The 22,590-nt window shown below is 52.0% G+C and overlaps 1 protein-coding gene across 1 annotated transcript in view; it reads right to left on the bottom strand.

Moving 5' to 3' along the window:
- The window catches only part of LOC110468027 (uncharacterized), a 619,922-nt gene that overhangs the window by 290,387 nt on the left and 306,945 nt on the right, over positions 1 to 22,590 (bottom strand). The gene's annotated exons all lie outside the window — the stretch shown is intronic.

Genomic DNA, 22,590 nt, shown 5'->3' with positions numbered 1-22,590 from the left:
CGGGGAGCTGCGAGTCTGCCTGGCAACTGGTGAGTCATCAGCGCCGCGGGCTCTGATTGGCTGAGCTCTGCCCGAGCCCTGGGGCTGCAGCACAGAGGGGACACCCTGCTCCAGGGGGGATGTCCCACAAACGGGGGACCCCATGAAAGGAACAACAGGAAAGTGTCTTTACAAACAGGTGCTCTGAATCTGCTCGGAAATAGGGCCAAAAAACTTTTATGTTAGGAAGTGACAGGAGAAGCCATCGGTTTCAGAAAATGTTACTAATTGATGACACAGACTGCTGCTCAGCCAAGGTCCTGCTCTATTAATGATCTTCCAGAAGAAGAGCAAATAATATAATTTGCTATATAAAAGCAGGGAGCATATTAAGGGAGTATGTATTAGGTGGATTGGGAAGTCTGTAGCTCTCAAGCAGTTCAACCAATGGGGAAAGCAGAGGGAGATGTGGCCAGGAGAATTAGGATGAAAAGGAGGCTGTGTCCTCTAATACTTAGAGAGATCCGATGGGGAATGTTCCATAGTCTCTCTCATTTTTAGAAATGAAATTCCATTTACAGGACTCCTCTGTCTACTTTTTGGACAGAATCCTCTGGTGATGTCAATTTTTCCACACACACTGGGGCTCATCCCAAATTCCTTTGGGTGATCGGCTCCCTTGGCTGGCGGCAGCACCGGGGATTGATTGGGGACCCGGGAGTGACCAGGAGACAGACGAGTGACACATCAGGGGGGTCTGGGAAGAGTCAGCAGGGAGAGAGCACTGAAAATCTCATCAGTGAGTGCCCTGGGATCTTCAGGGAGTGAACATGGCAGGGCACCCATGGAGGGGAGAAAAGGGAAAGCCAGGAAGGGGTCCTGGCCAAAGGGATGATGATCCCAAAATGTCTCTGAAGGGTCCCTTGGGAGAATGCAGAGGAAGTGGAGAAGGGATTTGGACAACAGGGGATGGATGGTGTTGGTGTGCTGGGAAGGAATCAGGTGAAGGGGAGTGTGCAGCAATATGGTTCAGGCAAGAAGCAGCAGGAGGAATCTATGTGGTAAGAAAAAGGATGATGGCAAAGAGGAGGAAGAGAAAAATACTCTGGATTGGGATGTTTTTCCACAGAGTCTTAACCTCACAATTTGCCAGCTACTATTTTGAATTCCCAGTTGCCCAAGACAAGAAAAGCAGGAGGTCAGGATGCCAGGGGTTTCTCTGCGGTGGCAGCGGCAGCACCGGGCGCAGAGGTGCGGCACCGGGAGCACGGGCTGGGGCCTGTGGGGAGCTGCGGGGCCGGGCCGGGGCTGTGGGGCAGCCGGGGCTCAGCGCCGGGCGCTGCCTGACCCCACCAGCCCCGGGCAGGGCCGGCAGTGGCCCCCGGCCCCCAGGAGGCTGCGGGACGCCCCGGCCGCTGCCCGGCCCCGGGGAGCTGCCGGCCCTGCCCGCCGGGGGGGCCGCCTTTGGACACTGCGGCAGGACAGGCACTGGCTCTGCCACACGGGCTGGGCAGGGACCCTGAGCACAACGGGGAACACAAAGGAACAGCTGGGAAATGCAGAGTGCACATGGAAGGATCAGGATTTGCTGTTCAGGATTTGCTTTGGGTCCCTGCAGAAAGGAAAGGTTTTGCAGAAAGCTCAGCAGCTCTCAGAGGATGAGCACCCACAGACAGTGACCGGGGCTGCAGGAGTGGCACAAGAAGCCCTGCAGCACTTGGGCACAAGGGCACAGCAGCTGAAGGCAAGAAGGGATGAGCAAAAGGCCAAGCTGAAGGCAAAGGCCACGGCAGAGTTCCCACAGCCCCTGAGGGATCAACCCCAGGGCCCAAGGGGGCCCCAGCACCCAGGGCATGACGGGGTCGGCCACAAGCACCTGGCAGAGGCATTGCCCTCCTGGCCAGGGCAGAGCCCACCCAAACAGCCCCTGGGAAGGAGTCAGGGCTCCAGCTGCAGCCCACAAGGACACTGCAAGCACAGACAGCAGCACCCTCAGCAGGAGCAAGTCCACCCCTGCATGGACATGGATTGGCAGGGCGCTCTGAGCTCCCATCCCACCGGGGACCCACCACACTGGAGCCCTGGAGAACATTCAGGCTGGGTCTGCATCCAGAGGAGGCCTCTCCTGATGGACACAGGGGCCTCTCCATCCACTCTGAATCTTACACCTTAGGGGGGAAAATTGTAAAGGAGTGTTTTCATTATTAAGGGAATAGATGGGAAACCTGAGCTGGTATCAATTGTTTAATCACTATTAGGAGCTGTGAGGGATAGGTTTGAAATAAACTAATTTATTTCTCTTCCTATTGTCATTTTTATGAACCAGGAAGGAATTTGATGGTGGCATTGGAATATTGTAAAAGGTGATACAGAGGCTATTGCTGCTGTACCTTTGTGTCAAATGTCTGGCAAGGCCTGTGCTGAAGGGAACCCAGAGGTGTGGGCAGCCCCAGGGAAAATTTGATGTGGAGCCTCTCCAAATTACTTGGAAGCAACCAGGACAAGTGGTGTCTAAAAGCAACACCCTGTTCCAGGGGAGGGAAGGAAGGGCTCACAGCCTGGTATGGAGTCCCTGCTAAAGGCAGGGCTCTTGGAGCCAGGGATGTCTCCCTACAGCACTCCTATCCTGCCAGTCAGGGAATCAGATGGCTCCAATGAGGAGGACCAGAACAAGTGGTAGACAAAGCCCCTGTGAAATAGCTCAATTTGCTATCTAAAAAATACCTTTTGAGTATCTGAAAAAGAAGTGAAAATGATGCAGAAAAAGTTTAAATAGTTGGGAAACACTGGGACTGAAGATTCCAGGCAGATTGATGCAGAGAGGGTCTGGGAAATCTCAGAAATAATATTTCCCAGGACCAAAAACGAGCTGAGACAATACGGAGGATTAACAGGGAATTACACAGGCTGGATTAAGGGTTCTCTTTCCAGCCAGGACATTGTAGGACTTTTTAACCTCAGACAGCCTCCATGCTGTGGTATGGACAGGAGAAAGTGAGCAAAACTTGGGAAAATGAACAACCAAAAATATCAATGCCTCAGCTGGGGCTCTTCCAGACTCAGAAAAGAAATTGGAATTGCAGGTGAATGTTCAACACGGCCATGCCAAAGGAAACCTTGGGCCAAAATGTTTCACCCAGTGGCCAGAGTGGCCTCATTGGCTGCAGAATTGTGCAGCCACAGCTTCAACGGGAACTGAGGCCCAAAACCTGATGACAACAGGATCTCCAGCTATTCCAGTCTGCCATCAAGTTCAAGCTTTGATCACCAAAGGAGCCTCGCAATGGATGAGCAGTGCTCGGTTATTACAGTGTGAAACTTGTTCAGTGGCACAGGAGGATTCAGAACTGAGGACAGGGGAAGGGTTTAACCCAGCCTCCTGTTTGAACAGCCCACAGAGGGGCTGGGAAGAAACCCAGCACTGCATTCAAGTGACACAGCTCCAGACCCAGCCTGGGGGAGACTCAGGAGACATTACCTGGCCTGAGGCAGAAAATGTCTTTGTGGATGGCTCTTCAAGGGCAGCAGAAGGGAAAAGAGTTCCAAGACACGCTGTTATTGAGGAAAGGGAATCAGACAAAGCGCAGGTTACCCCCATGGTCAGCTCAACCGGCACAGCTGTGTGTGCTTGTAAGAGCCTGGCACTGAAATGCCCTGAGCAGGAAGGCTTCAATATCTTCTGGTGACACCATCTCACCTAACAGGGGGGCAAAAGCAATTCTGATTGCTCAGCAACCACTGGATCACTTATTAAGGTAACTGTAAAAGAAGTAATTAATATAAAAGGGATTGTGGAAACAACAGATTCAAAGAGCAGAACTCATTCTCCAGGAAAGATCCTCCAGGGGCTTATGGAAGCTTTAGGAATACAATGGGACCTCTTGACCCAGAGCTCAGGCTGGGTACAAAGAATGAATGGGGAAAGAAAGAAACACCTTTGGAAGCTGGGGATAGAAACCAGGATGCCATGGGTACAGCTTTTGCCATTGGCTTGGGCAAGAAGAAGAGCCAGACCCAGGGCAGATATTCAATTATTTCCCCTTGGAATTGACCTTGTGAATTCCTTACCCTGGGAATTCTCCACCCAGTGCAGGGTGCAGATAAGGGATGCACATTTAAAGCAGTCTGTGGCCAGAATCCTGTCTCTGGTGCAATCTCTCCCCCAGGAAGCTGGGCTGGCACAGAGCCTGCCTTGGCACTTTGCTGTTGCCAACATCCAAGCAGGACATGGGCTCTGCCTAAGGAGTGCAAAGCAGCACCACTGGTGGCCAAGTGGCGTGGCCCATGCCAAGGGGCCCCGAGGCCAGAAACAGCCGCCAGCACAGCTGAACACGGGGGGACCCCTCAGCCTGGGCTCCAGGTCTCTGCAGCCCCGGAGATTTGCACTTCCCGCCTGCAGCAGGAGGATGGGAGGCCCCCCTGAGCCTGCACTGAAGGCAGCGCAGCAGCAGCCAGGGCTCCACAGCGGGGCAAGGCCCTGGGCCTGCCCACACCTCCTCTGCTGAAATCCTCGGCCTGGCCACCCTCCCTGGGCAGCTCCAGCCACCGGGGCCAGCCCTTGCTGCCACTGCTGCAGCTTCAGTGCTCGCTGGGCCTGCACTGCCACAGCTGCTGGGGACACACCGGGACAATTCCACTCACTTACACCCACACTGCATTAGCTGGGTTGGTGGAAAATGTAGCAAGTTACATTAAAAAAAAAATTATTTCTCTACTCAGGCTTGGTTTGCCTTTGCCTTGGGGAAAGAAATGTTAAAGGTTTTGTTAAGGGCTGTTACACCACTCAGTGGAGATGAGTTGAACATCTCAACACACTGGGAATACCCCAAAAGATACCCACAAAACATCAGTGCCCAGCAGGAAACAGCAACCAACACCTACCCCAGACACTGCCCCCGGCAGAGTTAGAGGCACCTGGTCTGCAAAAGGCTGAGAAGGAAATCCAGGAGTTCGAACCTAATTAACATCAGAGGCAAAGAAATCTGGGTCCAGTAGGAAACCAAATACTAAAAACTACACAACTTGGAAGCAATGAACATTAAACTAATGGATTTAGATTGGTTCAGACTGTATAAATTTAGGAAAATCTAGTAAAACTCACATGTCATGGGTTAATTTTCTCTGCACAGCCAGCCTATGTGTGAATGAAATGATTTCTGTTGCACATCTTTGCCAGAACCAAGGAATGCCTTGACTCTCTAGCACTAAAGATATTCTTGGATTTTTTTTTTTCCCTGCAGTTTCAGAGACAAGATTACACCATGAGAATAACTTTCCGTAATAATTGTCCTGGCTTGTAAGATAAGCATGTATTCTATCTGCCATCTGTTGGAGGTTGGGCAGTTTTCTTATCTCTTCCAAGAACAATGTCTCCCTCTGGGGAGATATCTTCTGTTCATGGACCATTGAATGACTCACTGCATGACCGGTAAAGTTACATCATCCCATTGTGAGATGCTCTACCCAGAGGGAGGAGCCAAGCACCCCTACCTGCATAAAATCTGCACTTTTTGGGACACTGAGCAGCTATTAGCTGGATTCCCAGAAAAGCAGCTCTTTTCTCTGCTGGATTCCCAGAGGAAGACCAAGCCCAACTACTACCAGACCTCCAAAGAAAACTCCACCCTTCTAGAGATCACCAATCCAGCAGCATTTCATCTGCCACTCCAGGAAAAACAGCCACCATTTAACTAGACTACTGCCAACACCCTAACTCCTCAGGGTGTTAGGTTTCTGACTCTATCACTAGTTTTGTTTGTACTAATTACATTTTTATTGTTATTATTTTTATTTAATTTTTCTCCTAATAAGGTACTGTTATTCCCATTCCCATATCTTTACCTAAGAGCTTTTTTTGAAATTGTGGTAATTCGGAGAGAGGGAGTTTACCTTTTCCATTTCACAAGACACTTTTGCCTTCCTTCACAGACTCCTGCCTTTTCAAACCAAGACAGAGCCCTTGGACAATCTTCCACCCCTGTACCTGAATTCTCCTCCCCAGGCTCAGGCCCCTGTGCCTGCACCAGCGGGGCGCCCGCCTCAGCCTGCACAGGCACAGGCACCGCCGTGTAACACACAGCCCTCGGCTCCGCTGCTGCCGGACCCATCAGGTCCCTCCCAGCCCCACCTGCACCACAACAGGCAGACGATCCCGGGCACACACCTCCCCCTGGGAAAACTGCTTATCCTCCAGCTAGCAGAACACGGTGCAAGACACGGAGAGAAAACCATGACGATAGTGAGGAGGAAGGGGACAGACCCAGTCTTTACCCTCTAAGGGAAGTACCAACCGCTCCCGGAGTCATTGGGTACGTAAATGTGCCGATCAATATGGGAGATGTAAGAGCTTTCAGCAAGGAAATGCGGAAATTAATGGATAATCCTCTAGGGGTGGCAGAGAGGCTGGATGAATTTTTGGGGAACACCATCTATTCATATGATGACATCTGCGCCATTCTAAGGTCGTTATTCAACGCCGAGGAACGGGACATGATACGGCAGGCTGCAATAAATGATTGAGAACACAGGAATCCCCAGGGAGGGAGTGGCACGAGAGAAAGCCTGAACAGAGGCCATCATAGAACACCCAGGCAGAGAAGGATCAGTCTAAAATGATAGGGCTAAGGAACATGGTAATACAGGGAATTTGGGGGATGGTACCAAAGGGACAGAACATTAGTAAAGCATTGGGGGAATGCCAGGGGAGGGATGAAATACCCACCAAATGGCTGGAGAGGCTGAGAAAGAGCCTCCAAATGTATTTGGGCACCGACCCTAATTCACCTGTCAGGGGTATTCTGTTTAAAACACAATTTGTTGCTAAATCATGGGAGGACATATGGAAAAAGCTAGAAAAAAGAGAAACTTGTCAAGAGAAAAGCCTCCAAGAATTGCTAAGGGAGACACAGAAGGCTTACATGAGAAGGAATGATGAAAAATAAAAAGCACAGGCAAGGATACTGGTGGCACAATAAGGGAAGTGCAAAAACAGGAGCAGATACAAAATCCCGGAAAGCTGGCACAAACACAACAGCCCCAGGGAAAACCTAACCCCTCTCAGAAGAAAGGCATAAACAAACAGGTTAGCAGCCCTGAGTGCTTTTACTGTCAACAGAAAGGGCACTTCAAAAGAGACTGTAAGAAGAGAATGAAGGATGAACAGATCTTCCAGGAGGATTAGAGGTGTCAGGGGCTTTATAATTTGGGGTCCAGAACACCTGGAGAGCCCTTGATAAAATTAAAAATTAGACCCAAAAAACAAGAATTGGTGGTTTTGGTCAATTCAGGCGCAGAAAGAACTACAGTTCAGCGACTGCCACCTGGATGTACTAAAAGCAAGGATTCAATGGTGGTCATTGGGGCTAAAGGGGAACCCTTTAAGGTTCCGGTTTTAACAAATGTGGAAATAGAAAATAAGTTTTATCTGGGGAACATAGTACTGGTAGAAGAAGCAGATTATAATTTGCTGGGGGGGGATCTAATGGTAGCTCTGGGGATAAGCCTGATAGCACAGGACTCCCAGCTCACAGTAAGTTTATACAAAATAACCACTGAGGACAAAAATGAGATAAATCCCAAAGTGTGATTTGGGAAGAGGCAGGGAGGTTAAACACTCCACTCAGGAAGAGGCGGGGAGGTTAAACATGGAGCCAATTCACACTGAGATCCAGAGACCGGAGGATCCAATCAGGATTAAACAGTACTGCATTCCCATGAAAGGCAGGAATGGACTGAAGGCTGTAATAGAAGATCTAAGAAAGAAAGGCACATTGGAACTGTGCATGTCAAGACATTACACTCCTATCTTGGCAGTACAGAAGGCGGATGGTAATTACAGGCTGGTGCAAGATTTGAGGGTGGTAAATCTATTCTCTATACTCACCAAACCTATTTGGACAAGCCCTTGAAAAACTCCTAAGTGAGTTTGTGCCCGTTAAAGGGACCAAATTACTACAATACGTAGATGACCTATTGGCAGCCGGACTCAGGGAGGAGGATGTGTGGGACCATAGCACTATTAAACTTCTTAAGGGAAAAAGGGTTGAAGGTCTCAAATTGAAATTACAGTTCACAGAGCCTGAGGTCTAGTACCTAGGGCATTGGTTAACAAAAGGTAAGAAGTTGGATCTGGACAGGATAACAGGTATCATTACTTTACCCCCTCCATGAACAAAAAAGGAGGTCAGGCAGCTGCTGGGGCTTCCAGGATACTGCAGGCAATGGATCGAGGGATATAGTGAGAAGGAAAAGTTTCTTCATGAAAAGCTTATCACGGACAAGCTAAAGTAGACAGAGCAGGATGAGGAGGGTTTCAAGAAATTAAAAGAAACCCTCGCAGCAGCTCCAGAGTTGAACCTCCCTGATGTAAAGAAACCTTTTCAGCTGTTCCTGGACATCAGTAATCACACTGCCCATGGGGTTTTAACGCAGGATTGGGCAGGGGCCAAGAAGCTGGTGGGGTATGTATCAAAGTTTTTAGATCCTGTAAGCAGAGATCTTACCAAGCAATTGTAGCAGTGACAGTATTGGTGGAGGAGGCTAAGAAGGTGACTGTTACAGAATTGCTGAGAGAGAGGGCATGATTTATGTCTGGAGTGAGAATTGAGCTACCCCTCAGTCTAGGCCACAGATTTGGGGCTTGTGAGGCCTTCCAGCCTCTGACACAGTTAGAAATTAAGAGCTTGTGGCGCAGATAGAAATTGTATTAAGGTGTGATGCGAAGCACTGGGCTGTCTGGGTGTAAAGTAGTATAGGTTTATAGTGTAAGGTTTAGGCCACTTTAAGACAAAGGTAAACAATGTTAGCTTGCCAATGAGAGTGCTTTGTAAAGTATAAACTATACAGAAGTGTATACAACCTGCCATCTTCTCTCGAATAAATGGAGAACGTTGCATTAATCATATTGGTTGGATGTGTGTTCTGTCCTGTCCAGCTTCCCGTTATCTGAGGTCCCTGGTCGCAGGTGACCGTCGGGGCATTCTGCAGCAAAAGGCTGACAAGTGGCCAACTGACGCCAGGCTCCTACAATATGAGGCTGTATTAATCCACTCCCGGGATTTGGAATTGTGAACTACCTCGGTGCAAAATCACGCGCGATTCCTGGCTGGGGAAGCCGCAGGAGTGCCTTCCCATGACTGCGCAGAAGGGGTGGAGCTGCAGATCAAAATAAGGCCAGATTTAGAAGAAGGTGAAAAATGGTTTGTGGGTGGTTCTGCAAGGGTCATAGATGGGAAAAGGAAATCAGGATATTTCCTGATGGCAAAACCGGGGAGGTAGTGGAATCAGGACCCCTGAATCCCACATGGTCAGCACAAGCTTGTGAGTTGTACGCAGTATTGAGGGCCCTGTGGAAATTAGAAGGGAAAAAAGGAACAATTTTTACAGATTCAAATTATGCATTTGGGGTGGTACACATATTTGGAAAGATTTGGGAAGAACAAGGGTTACTCAATACTCAGGGAAAGAGGCTAGTGCATGAAGAAATAATCAGGCAAATCTTAAAGGTTATAAGGGGGCCAGAGGCAATTGCCATAGTCCACGTGAAAGGGCACCAGACAGGAATGCAGTTCAGGACCCAAGGGAACAATTTACCAGACAAAGAGGACAAAAGCGTGCCTCTAATGAAGGTAAGTACCCCAGGAATCGAAGAAGGGGAGTTTCAGGAATATCCTCCCCACCCCTTCCTGAAGGAAATCGAGGGGTACAAGAAGATAGGAGACCAGATAGAAGGAGGTAAGTGGAAATTGCCAGATGGGAGGGAGCTGTTGTCTAAAGACTACAGCAAAAACATCCTGAGGAGATTACATCAACAAACACACTGGGGATTCCAGGCCCTGGCAGAGCAATTCCCTGGATTCTTCGGGTGCAAGAGGATTTATGAACTGGTAAAACAAGAGGTGCAGGGGTGTATGATTTGTCAAAAGATTAATCAGGCAAGACCACGGCAGCTGGCACTGGGAAGTCACCCAGTGGCATACAGACCTTTCAAAAGGATTCAGGTAGATTTTACTGATCTGCCTAAGGTGGGGAGATATAAATTTTTATTGGTAATAGTGGACAAACTAACCCACAGGGTAGAAGCCCTCCTGAGCTCTCAGGTGATGGCTCAGACAGTATCAAAATTTCTACTAGAAGAAATCATACCCTGATGTGGGTTAGTAAAATACATAGATGCGGACCAGGAGACACACTTCACCTCAAAAATTATTAGACAACAAGCCAACGCTCTGGGGATCCAGTGGGAATACCACACCCCATGGCATCCTCAGAGCTCTGAACAAGTTGAAAGGATAAATCAAACATTAAAGGTTCAATTAGCAAAATTGATTCTGGAAACAAAAATGTCCTGGTTAGAGCGCCTCCCCTTAGCCTTGCTGAATATCCAGACCATGCCTCACTCCGAGACTGGAGTGTCACCTTTCAAAATGCTGTATGGGATGCCATATGAACATGGTATGCCAGTGGGGCATCCGAGGATAGAAGATGCACAGACACAGCCGCATCTCATAGCCATAAGTAAGAATCTGCAGGAATTGCAGAAGCAGGGAATAATAACACAAGGTGCCCCTTTAGGTTTTTCCACACATAAAGTACATCCTGGGGACAAAGTGCTCATAAAAACGTGGAGAGAAGCCCCACTGACACCTCACTGGGAAAGCCCTTTTCTCGTCCTCTTAACCACAGGTACAGCAATACAAACAGCAGAAAAGGGGTGGACACACGCATCCCGAGTGAAGAAGGTCGAGCACCAGGAAGAGATGCCAGAGTGAAAAGTCACCTCTCCTCCTGGGGATTTGAAGATAACCTTGTGGTGGCCAAGTAAATGACTGACAGGGATCTGATAACGTGCACTGAACCTCATTGTGAATGTTATCCATTTGTATATTTCAAATGTGAGTATTGTAACAAGGTTTGGGTCACACACTGTAGAAGGGAATATTGGCCAAAGGGTTTATGTGATAAGTGCCTAGAAGGGGAACTAGCCATATCTTAGAGCTGTGGGTCTCAGATTCAGTCAAAGAAAGAAACTGAGAGTTTCTAGCCAGGCAAAAAGCTGGGAAAGAGCTGGGAAAGAATGTAAATAATGCTTTATTTCTCTTGTTTTTCACATTGTTTATAGTTAAGTTCTATCACTGTGTGTCAAGCCCTTTTGCACCAATGCTCTGGGTTGTTTTCACTTCAGAACAAATAGATTTGATCCTTGCGAAGCTCTGTATAAAAGAGCTGTGTATTTTGAATAAATGGGAGTTTTACTCTCAGCAGCCTTCTGAGTCAAGTCTATTCATTCCCATCCTGCCTCGACAGCAACAAGAGCTTGCCACAAGCCTAGGAATAATCGAAGCGGACTCTGAGATCTGCTTTCATTTGTTTCAAAACAGGCTAAGGGGAAAATTGAGATCAAAAGCTCAAATCATTACTGTTGAGTGCCGGAGGTTAAATAAAGTACCCTGCAGTGCAGATACAGTTAAACTACCGAGGTGGAGCATCTTTAAATGGAGGTATGCAGCTCAGTCCAGGTATGACACCACAGAAGACTATTCTTGCTGCTGAGAAAATGGTTTACCTCACCACTGGTGGCAACCCAGTGAGCACAGGCAAAGGCAGAGGAATAATAATCGTGGGGATCCTGATCAATCTGAGTCCAGCAATGTGCCTCAAGACCAGCACGCGTTGCACTAACTGGCCCAGCACAGAGGTGTGAGGCCCCGGTGAAGGTGCGGGCTCTGCATACAGACTGTCCGGAGAGCACACGGGGAATCGGAGGCTCCGACAGCCCCAGCCCCAAGGAACTGCGGCAAGGGTAAGATAAGCGGGCACTGTCCCATAAACGGCACCCAGCAGGGGATACGCAAGCTAAAAGAAAGAATAAGGTGTTACTCACAAAGGGCGACCCCCAAGGACAGGCAGTCAGAGCACAAGGTACATAAAAGAAATGTTGAACAGATATCTGTCCCAATCTGTGATAAATGTAACCGCACAGTATGGACTGGGGGAAGGATGGAGTCAGTGTTTGTAGCATACTTTCAGGCTAACCCACTGTGTTATGACAATAACCACTTGGGAATGTGTGTTATGGGTGGACAGACATACTGGGTCGGGAAGAACTTAAAATATGAGACCAAGATGTCCCTCAAAAATGAGCCAGTTATCTTGGACCTTTTAGAGGATTAGGATGACTGCCTTTGTTTGCAATATGACAGGATATTCTGCTTTTCAATAACAAAGAGGGAGTGGACCCGGAGAGCAAAATTAAACAGGTATCACAGGAACTAAAAAGACAAGAGGCAGAGATGAGAAAAAGAAGGATGGAGCAAGAAAGGCTGAGAACCCTAAGCGAGCAATATGATCAGCTCAAAAAACAATATACCAGTTGGAGTTTCCCTGCCTCCGATCAAAACCTATTTGTGGATCTGATGCAAGAAACTGCAACAGAATTGGGGCTGTCCAATTGCTGGATCTGCAGAGGGCTCAAGTCTGCAGAGAAGTGGCCTTGAAAAGGTGAGAGCTTAGCTCTAGATCAACTCCTGAAATGGGATAATGCTATAATTGGGACATTTTGCATTAGCAGGGAGGGAAAGGAGCACACTGAAATGGTGGGATACACTTCATGTCTGTCCACTCCAACAGTAAATTCCTTTAACAAAAGCAGAATCTGGCAGCCAGAAATCCCTACTGGAGTACTCCAGTACCTAGTAGGTACCTAGTAGGGTACTGGAGCTAGGAAAAAGGCACTAAATGTGAATGGAGAGAAAAAAATTGAACACTGCTGGAACAAAGGCTCTGGAGCTAACCTTTACCAATCCTTAGATGAATTAAGAGGATTCTGGAGTAAACCCAAAAACACAAAAGTCAGATGGAAAGCCCTGAATGGTTTATATTGGATTTGTGGGAAGAAAGCATACAGCAAACTACCTCAGTGGTGGAGAGGATCATGCACTATTCAATTGATCAGACACGTTTTCTTTACCCTACCTCAATCAGAACACAGCTCACTAGGGGCCCCCTTATACAAAACTTTGAGCAGAAGAAGAAGGGATTTGAAAAAGAAATTCCCTATCTTCGGTGGGGGTCAGACCTGGGGCGAGAAGTGGCCAGCAGAAAGAATAATAGAGGATTATGGTCCTGCAACATGGGCCCAGGATGAAAGCTGGGGGTATAGGACCCCAATTTATCTGTTAAACCGACTAATAAGACTTTGGGCAGTGGTAGACATGGTCTCTAACCACACCTCAAATGCCCTTGAGCTGTTGTCTAAACAACACTCCCAAATGAGGGCCTTGGTGTATCAAAACAGAATAGCCCTGGACTATTTACTAGCAGAGGGAGTAGGGGTCTGTGGAAAGTTTAATGAATCATAATGCTCTATAGAGATTGATGACTATGGAGAAACCATCAGAGGCCTGTGACAGAAATTAAAAGGGTAGCACATGTCCCAGTACAAAAATGGAACTCCGTACTCCAAGCATCCTGGTGGGATCATCTGTTTGATGGAGCATGGTGGAAAAAGGTAATATTTTTTTATATTGTGTTCAATAGCTGGGATCATATTCCTACCCTGCCTGATACCATGCTTTATCAGGTCGATACACTCAGTAGTGCAGGGTATGCAGGTGGCTGCCATGCCCACAGACCCAGAATGTGCTATGGGAAAAACAAATCAGGTATCAAAAATAATGAAATTGGGGGAGGAAAATCTACACGGTAGGGCAGCAGGTGCTTTGGCCAGATTCAAAGAGCAGATACAGGGAGAAGGGGATGTCTACAAATTGTACCAGGGAATTCCAAGACAAGAGTGGGATAATAAGCCTTCAGGGAACTAAGAGGATTATTTCCTTCTTATAAAGAACTAGGAAATGGGATAGTAGTATAGGGTAAAGTCACACATAATTATGTAGAAAGTTTAGAAATCAGGAATTACTATGTTTATGTAGAAGGGGAGGGATTGTTTTGTGTATATGGGATAATTCATGCAGATAAAAATTGCCATATATATTTTATGTATGTATTGGTAAGAAATACCCTTATAAAAAGATTTTTAAGCACACAAGTCAGTGTCCGGGATTGCATCACAGCGTTGAAACCACCTGGACAAGAGGAAGGAGATCTTCATTTACAAATGAATGAATGTGGCCAGCCCAGAGATGGGTGTTCCTCAAGGTGATCCACCAGGATGATGAATACCTGATAAATATCTAAGACTGAGATAGCTGGAGCCATCTGTGAGATACATCTCAATACTGGATTCCTGGATTCTGGGAACACATCGTGGATGTTTATCACTCCCCGGACATGGTTTTGTTCCCTGGATGTTTATCACTCCCCGGCCATGGTTTTGTTCAGCTCCTTGCAGAGAAAGAACTCCACAGGAATATGTGCAGACCTGAAAGGAAGAAAAGGGACTCTGCCTCGGGCAGGAAAAATCATATAAAGACCTCTCAGCAGGACAGTCGGTGTGAAACAGAGGGGACCCTCTGCTGTAGCGATCAGACCTGTGTCTCGCCCAGCACCGGTACCCAGGCTCTGCACTGACCCTTTTTGACTGGATTGTGGCTCTTCTTTTTTTTTTTTTCTCTAAATTTATACTTTGATCATTTAATAAATTTTCATTAATTAATAAATTGGAGCATTCATTTATCACAAAGGTAATCCTTTAACTCATTAACAGTTAATAGTGTGTTTAAAAATATGCTTTAAAAAGAAAAAATAAAAGCAGCATATTCTGGGGTGGCCACATATGAGTCATCCAATGGCTGATCTGGAAGAGAATTTTCCTTCCAGCAGCCTGGAGAGGAGCTTAAGAAATGCAAATTGACAGTGCTGGGATAAAGCATGGACAATGTATTTGGGTTTCTTGCCTGGGGCTGGAATTGGGCTGATTCCCTCTGCCCCCTCACCCCAAACTCCACCATCTCCCACAGATGGAATTTGCACAGCTGAAGGCAGAGCCCGTGGTGAGGATCTCTGACTCTGCAACAGAAATGGCTGAAGCTGCAAAGGGAAACAGCAAATGGAGAATGTTGGGAAAACTTCACCAAAATAAGGGAGGGATCATCCCTCTGCCCACTCCAACATCTGCTGTCACTGTCTGTGTTTTATAGGGTGGATTCGAGCATGGGGGTTTTGCTACCACAAGTTCAGAAAAATCAGTTAGAATACAAGTATTTGATGTTTACATTAGAGAAAATCAGTCAATTGATGGAGCCCCAGCTGAAGGGAGCACCCCAAAATGGGGAAAAGATGAAGGGCCACCAGAACAAATCCTACAACACCATGGACCAGCCCCTGAGAACCCAAACCAATTCCTATCAGGAGACAGATAAACCATTTATCATTTCAATGGCATCATTAAATTACAAGCTGTCCTCCAAATAAGAACCAACCAGACAACTCCAACTCCTGACCTTCCTGCTGACCAAGCCACTGAAATGAGGAACACAACATTTCACCAGGGGATGGGATCAGATTATCTGTTAGCAGAAAAAGGAGGAGTTTATGGAAAACTCAGTGACTCAAACTGCTGTTGGCAAAGAGATGACCAAGGAAAACTGGTGAAAAAGCTAACAAAGGAAATAAGAAAATAGCTCATGTTCTGGCCCAAATGTGGAAAGGATGGGAATGGGACACGATTTTGTGGTGCACTGGCAGACCACGGGTTAAACGAATGCTGCTTCTCCTCTTCTGTGCTGCAGCAACTCTCATCTTTTTACCATGCTCCACACCTTGGCAGTGCAGCTCATCCAGCAGCTGAGCCAGGGCATGCAGGTGGCAGCCAGGCCTCCGATCCACAAACGGCTACAAAAGGACAGGGAATGAGGGCACCGAGAATAATCCCAAAACCAAAGAGGACCCGGGAAGAACAAAACAGAGTCAAGGAGTGAATCTGCCTGGAGATAGGGCCAGGCACTTGTAGATAAGGAAGCAACGTGAGAAACCATCAGTTCAATTAAATGTTACAAATCGACCCAGACAGCTGCTCAAAGTCCCGCTACATTCCCGAACTTCGAGGAGAAGAACAAAGACTTAACAGAGCCATGAATATCGGCTGTTCTACAAAAGGAGGGTGCACATTAACGAGGACAGGCTCCAGGCGCATCGGGAAGTCGGAACCTTCCAAGGAACTCAGCCAGTGGGCAAAGGCAGAGGGAGATGCGGCCGGGAAAATGAGGATAAAAAGGAGGCTGCGGACTACAGCCACGGCAGAGAGCGCACGGCAAATGCCCCACGGCCTCTGCCCCTGCTCGGCAATAAAGTCACTTTGACAGGACTCCTCGCTCTCCTCCGGGCACACGAACCTCCGGCGACGGGAATTTCCCCGCCCGCTCCCGGCCGCGGGGCAGCCCCTCTGTCCTACCCACAGCAGCCGGGCCGAGCCAGCGCTGCTCCGGCAGCGGCTCCTGCCCGGCCCCGGCGGGAAGGAGACCGCGGGCAGCCGCTCCCGCAGCGCCCTCGGCCCGGGGCCGGCACGGGCCGGACACGGCACCGGCGAGCCGCCGGAGCCCCCTGCCGCCCCCTCCGCCCGCAGCCGGCCCCGAGCCCCCGCAGAGCCCAGCGCGGCTCCCACCTGCGCCGGGGCCGCCTCCGAGCTCCGCCGCCGCCGCCTCACCGCGCTCCGGCCGCTGCCGCCGCTGCCGGGCCCGCACAGCCGCTCGGCCAATGGCGGCGCTGCGCGGCCACGGCCGCCCTCAGCCCGCCGCCGGGGCCGCGCCGCGCCCCGCTCCCACCAATCAGCGCGCCGCAACCGCGACTGACGGCACCGGCGGCCAATGGCAGCGAGCTCGGGGCGGGCTCTGCGCACGGCCCCGCCTCGCCCCGCGCTCTCGGCGCCCCCGGGCTGCGTGAGGGGAAAGCCGGAGATGAGGAACAGCCCCGGCACGGGCCCGGCCCGAGCCGGGATTGAGCTGCCCACACAAACAAACTTCTCCGCGCCTCCCGCCACGGCTTTCCCGGCCCTGCGCCTCCCGTGCCTCCGCCTCTGCGGGAAGCCCAGGAGCCTCACTTCTCCTGCCCCTCGTTAGCGCATCAGTGCTTCGCTTTGATTTCCCCCGAAAAGGGAAACCTGCCCCAAGCCCTGTGGGTGGGTGAGGCAGGGGAGGGATTTCTGTCAGAAAACTCCAAAGACTCGGAGCAGGAGAAGGAGAAGTCAGTGCAGAGCCTTAAATGCAGCTTTCCCCACGCCTCCCTGCTCCCAGCTGCACCTCCTCCCCCGGCAGGGCAGGAGACAGGGAATGGGGCCATGCTCAGCTCATCCCCCGGGGCTTCTCCCTCTGCTCAGGGACAGGAGTCGTTCCCTGCTGCACCCTGCGCTCTCTCCCGGCCGAGACTTCTCCAGGAACTTCTCGGAGCGGAGTCCATCCCCTGGGCACAGCCCCCTCCGAGTGCTGCAGCGTGGGTCACTGTGCCACGGGCTCAGTCCTGCCAGGACAGGCTGCTCCAGCGGGGCCCCTCTGCCCGCGGGCTCACAGCTCCTCTCAGGCATCGCCGAGCTCCAGCCCGGCTCCTGCAGGGGCTGCAGGGGATCTCTGCATCCCCATGGACCTGCAGGGGGATCTCTGCATCCCTATGGACCTGCAGGGGGATCTCTGCATCCCCATGGACCTGCAGGGGGATTGTGGCAGTCCAGGGCGTCGCTTTGGCTGCCCTGAAGTCCTGGGTCCCTGGCAGGGGTCAGGAACCCCCCTGTACAGACCCCCCATAGACACTGTCTCTGATCTCTGTCCATGGAAGAGTTTTCAATCTTACAGGATGAATTACAAGCTCTGAGTGTTTGATATAAGTAATAACAAGGTGTGGCACGTGTCCAAAAGTAAAATTTTAGGATTCTAGATTAGGGGGCCAAAGGGGACAAGATGGAAGGAATTGGATGTGTCTTGTCCTTTTTCTTCTTCATGCCCTCCTCGTTTCACTCTAGTGTTGGCATTTTTCTGTTGGTTTAGGCCGGGCACACACTGTCCAACGCAGGTGACAGATATTGGCACATTATTGTAAATATAGCACACGTACTTTCTGGTATTTAATGTTTGTAACATCCCACTGAGGGCAGAGCCCCACACGCTGCCTTGCAGGACAGAGCTGCGGCAGGGCAGCAGAACATGTTAGAGATAAACAGAATAAACAACCTTGAAACCAGCACAGACCAATTATGGCTTCTTCTTTGGCAACCGGGCTGACAGAAACTTTCTACAATCTCGGAATCATCAATACCACAGATGCAACAGGGGATCTCTGCATCCCCATGGATCTGCAGGGGATCTCTGCATCCCCATGGATCTGCAGGAGGATTTCTGCAGCCCTACTGTAATATATGTTATGGAATAATTTGTGCTTACGTAAAGTGTACAGGTAATAAGTTGTGCTTGTATAAAAATATTCTCAAAGTTATAAAAGACCACAAGCTGCAGCCGGGGAAAGATTGCAAAACCACAGATGGCAGCAGAAAGAAAGTCCTAATATACAAATGAAAATTTCCACCAGAATTGGCAGAATTTCACCAAAGAGCTGGGCATTTTGCACAGAACCGCCGGAATCACACACAAATAGTCGGGAATTTCGCGCAGACCTGCCCGGATGGCGAAACCCGGAGCCGCCCGCAGCGCGCCCCGCACGGCGGGGGCGGGTCCCGCCCCTCGCAGCCCTCACCTGCCGCCCAGGTGAGCTGGTGCGGCTCGGCCGAGGTGTTTTGTGCCACTGCGGGAAGGCGTTCTCGCAGCGCAGCGCGAGCGGCGCCTGAACCCGCACCTGGGCCCGCGGCCTTCACCTGCGCGCAGCGCCGCGAGCGCTTCGGGATGAAACAGTGCTGCCGAGACATGGAACCCACCCCGGGCTGCGGCCCTGCACCCGCAGCACCTGCGAGCGCACCTTCGTGTGGAGGGACGGCTTCGTCAGGCACAGGGAGACCTGTGCGGGGACAGCTGGCACACCTGAGTGACACCTGGGTGACACATGGCACACCTGAGTGACACCTGAGTGACACTTGAGTGACCCCTGAGCAACACCTGAGTGACACCTGAGTGACACCTGGGTGACACCTGGCACACCTGAGTGACACCTGAGTGACACCTGGCACACCTGAGTGACACCTGGGTGACACATGGTACACCTGAGTGACACCTGAGTGACACCTGAGTGACCCCTGAGCAACACCTGAGCCACATCTGAGTGACACCTCAGTGACACCTGGCACACCTGAGTGACACCTGGCACACCTGGACACAGGTACATCACACCTCAGTAACACCTGAGTAACACCTGGGTGACACCTGGGCACAGGTAATGTTACAGCTAGGGACGGATGTCACAACTCAGCACGGGTGATGTCACACCTGGGTGGGTGCAGGGACACAGAGCCACCTGTGCAGGGACACGGTGATGTCATGTGCGCGACATTATCACATCTGGGGGATGAGACACCTGGGGACGGGGGGAACATCACAGCTGGTGAGGTGACATCACACCTGGTGGAGTTGGTAACATCACACCTGGTGCAGTGACATCACACCTGGTGGAGTTGGTGACATCATACCTGGTGGGCTGGAGAGGTGACAGGGAAGGGGACAGGTGGGCACGACAGTGATGTCACGCCCAGATGAGCCTGGAGGTCACACACCTGGATGATGTCACAGCTGGGCAGGAGGGGTGTGTGGACAGGTGATGTCATGGCCGGGTGAGCTGGTGATGTCACACCTGGGTGGGGGTGAGGTCATAACCAGGTGACATCACACCTGAGTGGAGAGGTGATGTCACACCTGGGTAGGTGGGTGATGTCATAACCAGGTGACATCACACCTGGATAACCAGGTCCCACCCACACCTGGGCACCTGGACTCTCACACCTGCTTTCCTCTCACCTGGATCCCTCGTACCTGAGTCTCAGCCCACCCAGATGTTTGGGTTCCTGCCCACCTGGATCACCAGTTCCCAGAACACCTGGGCATCTGCACCCCGCCCAGACACACCTGGATCCACCCAGGACACCGGGATCCCCCCAGAAAACACCTGGAGCTATGGAGGAACACCTGGAACTGCCCCCAGGATACCTGAGACCCCTCCCAGGCACACCTGGATGCCTCCTGAACACAGCAGGAACCCCCAGGCACACCTGGATTCCCCCAAAAAACACCTGGGACACGCCCAAAACCACCTGGAAATGCCTCAGGGACACCTGGATCACCCCTGGGACATCTGAACCTCCCTCAAGGACACCTGGATCCCCCCAAAAACCACCTGGACCCACCCAAAACCCACTTGGACCCACCCAGGAACACCAGGGACCCCCCAAACTCATTTGGACCCCCCCCAAAGCCCACCTAGAACCCCCCAAAATCCCACCTGGCCCCTCCCCCGTGACATCACAGGTGTGGTCCTGCTCCCCCACTGCCCTAGGTTTGAATTTTTGGGTCGATTTGTGGCGATTCTTGGTTTCCATTGATAAAACTATCTACTATGGGGCGGGGCCAAGGCGGATTGGGGCGGGGCCTCAGGAGGGGCGGGGCCAGAACGCGGAGCTGGGAATGGGGAGGGGCGGGGCCTGAGGGGGCGGGGCGCTCGGTGGGCGTGTCCAGCAGCGAGGGGCGGGGCTAAAACACGGGGCGGGGCCCAAAGGGGGCGGGGTCAGTGTCTGGGGGTTCGTCCTGCCCCCACCCACCCCCCCAAATTCCCCCAGACCCTCCCTCACCGCCCCTCCCCCACCCATGGGACACACCCCGAAACCTCCCCAGCCCCTCCCCCCTCGGTCCCCCGGAGCTGTTTTCAGCTGGGAACCCCCAAATCTTTGGGAATTCTCACCTGGGACACCCTAAAGCTCACCTGCACGCCTCCAAAATCTCCTCAGGACCCTGCAAACCTCACCTGGGACCCCCAAACCTCACCTGGAACCCCCCAAACTCTCACCTGAGACCCCCAAACTTCTCCTGGGACCCCCAGACCTCACCTGGCCAGCTGGGAAACCACAAATCATTGGGAATTCTCCTCTGGGACCCTCCAAACCTCACCTGGGACCCCCTAAAGCTCACCTAGGACTTCCCCAAAATCTCCTCAGGACTCCCCAAAAGCAGCCAAAGGTGGGGCGGGGCCGGGGCGATGATGTCACCTCTTCCTGTTTTCCCTCCCCAGCCATGTTCCCGCGTGTCCCCAAGTGTACCCGGCCGTGTCCCCTCCCCGGAGTGTCCCCAGCGGCCATGGAGCCCCACGAGGTGCGACAATCCCAGTGTGGGGGCGGAAGGGGACTGGGGGCACACGGGTGGCAGAGGGACAGAGGCGTGGCAGGAGGGGACAGTGGGGACACGGGGGAGGGCAGAGGGGTGGAGGGGACTGAAGGTGGCAGGAGGGAACAGGGAGGGACAGTGGGGGATGAGGGGGTGGCAAAGGGACAGAGGGGACAGCAGAGCCCTCCAGGGAGGGGACAATGGAACCCTGGGAGGGCACAGGGGCCACTGTAGGAGGCCACAAGTGCCACCAGGTCCCTGACACCTCCCTTGTCCCCTCCCAAACTGTCCCCCCACCAGCTGCTGGAGGCGATGGTGGCCGTGGTGGCCACACTGGGTGAGCTGGTGGCCACCCTGAGAGAACTGACGGCCACCGTGGCCAGGCCGCACAGGGACGTGCTGCTGGCCGTGTCCCCAGAGTTCCTGCGCGTGGCTGTGGGGACCTTGATCTTTCACCTCCAGGATGCCCTGCGCCACTACCGTGTCCCCTCCCTGGGCCATCGCCCTGTCCCCTCCCTGGGCTGGACCCTGGCCCACCTCGGGGACACCCCAGGGACCACCTGGGCCGATGTGAGAGCCCTGCCAGTGCCTGGCAGTGTGTCCTGGATAGGCTCATGGACAGCTGGGCCCGGCTGGCCAAGGGGGCCACCAAGCTCCGCGACGCCTGCAGGGATGCGGCCACCAGGAGCGGACAGCGGCTGGAGCTGCACCTGGGGCTGCTGGGGGACTTGGTGGCCGCGTGTGACGAAGCCACCGCGTTCCCCCGGGAGCTGCAGCGCCGGCTCGGGGACATCGAGGCTGCCCTGGAGGGGACAATGGAGGTGTCCCCTGATTTCCGTGCGGCCTTGGTGGCCACAGTGACCGAGGCTGAGCAGCTGTGGGAGGCCAGTGCCCACCTGGCCATGCGTCACCTGCTGGGGACACTTGGGGACATCAACACCCTCTTCTTCTGTCCCTCTCCTGGCCACGGTGGCCGCGTGGTGGCCGAGCAGTGCCAAAGAGCCATGGAGGACATCCCGAGGCTGCTATGCACAGAGCAACATCACCACTGGGCTGTCATCAGGCCGGTGTCACCTCTGCAGAGACTCGGGGACATCCTGATGGCACTTTGGGAGCACTTGGGGACACTTTGGGAAGGCGTGTGGCGACGCTGGTGGGGGCAGGGGGGTGAACGAGCCTCCCCTCAGTGCCTTGCAGGAGACCCGGCTGGGATTTGGGGGCCGGGGGGGTCCCCAGGCAGCCCCCGCTGCTGAGCACTGACCCTGCCTAGGGGGGTGCCAGGACCCCCCAAAAACCGCACCCGCACCCCCTTCAGTGCCCCCGAACCCCGTCGAGCCCTGACCCCCCCTCACCGGGCACTGGGACGAGTGGAAACCCTCCCTCAGTTTTCTGGTGGTCGAGATGACCCCGA

Source organism: Lonchura striata, chromosome 29, assembly GCF_046129695.1.
Source record: "Lonchura striata isolate bLonStr1 chromosome 29, bLonStr1.mat, whole genome shotgun sequence".
In the NCBI taxonomy this organism is placed as follows: Eukaryota; Metazoa; Chordata; class Aves; order Passeriformes; family Estrildidae; genus Lonchura; species Lonchura striata.
This window is presented reverse-complemented; position numbering and strand designations above follow the sequence as displayed.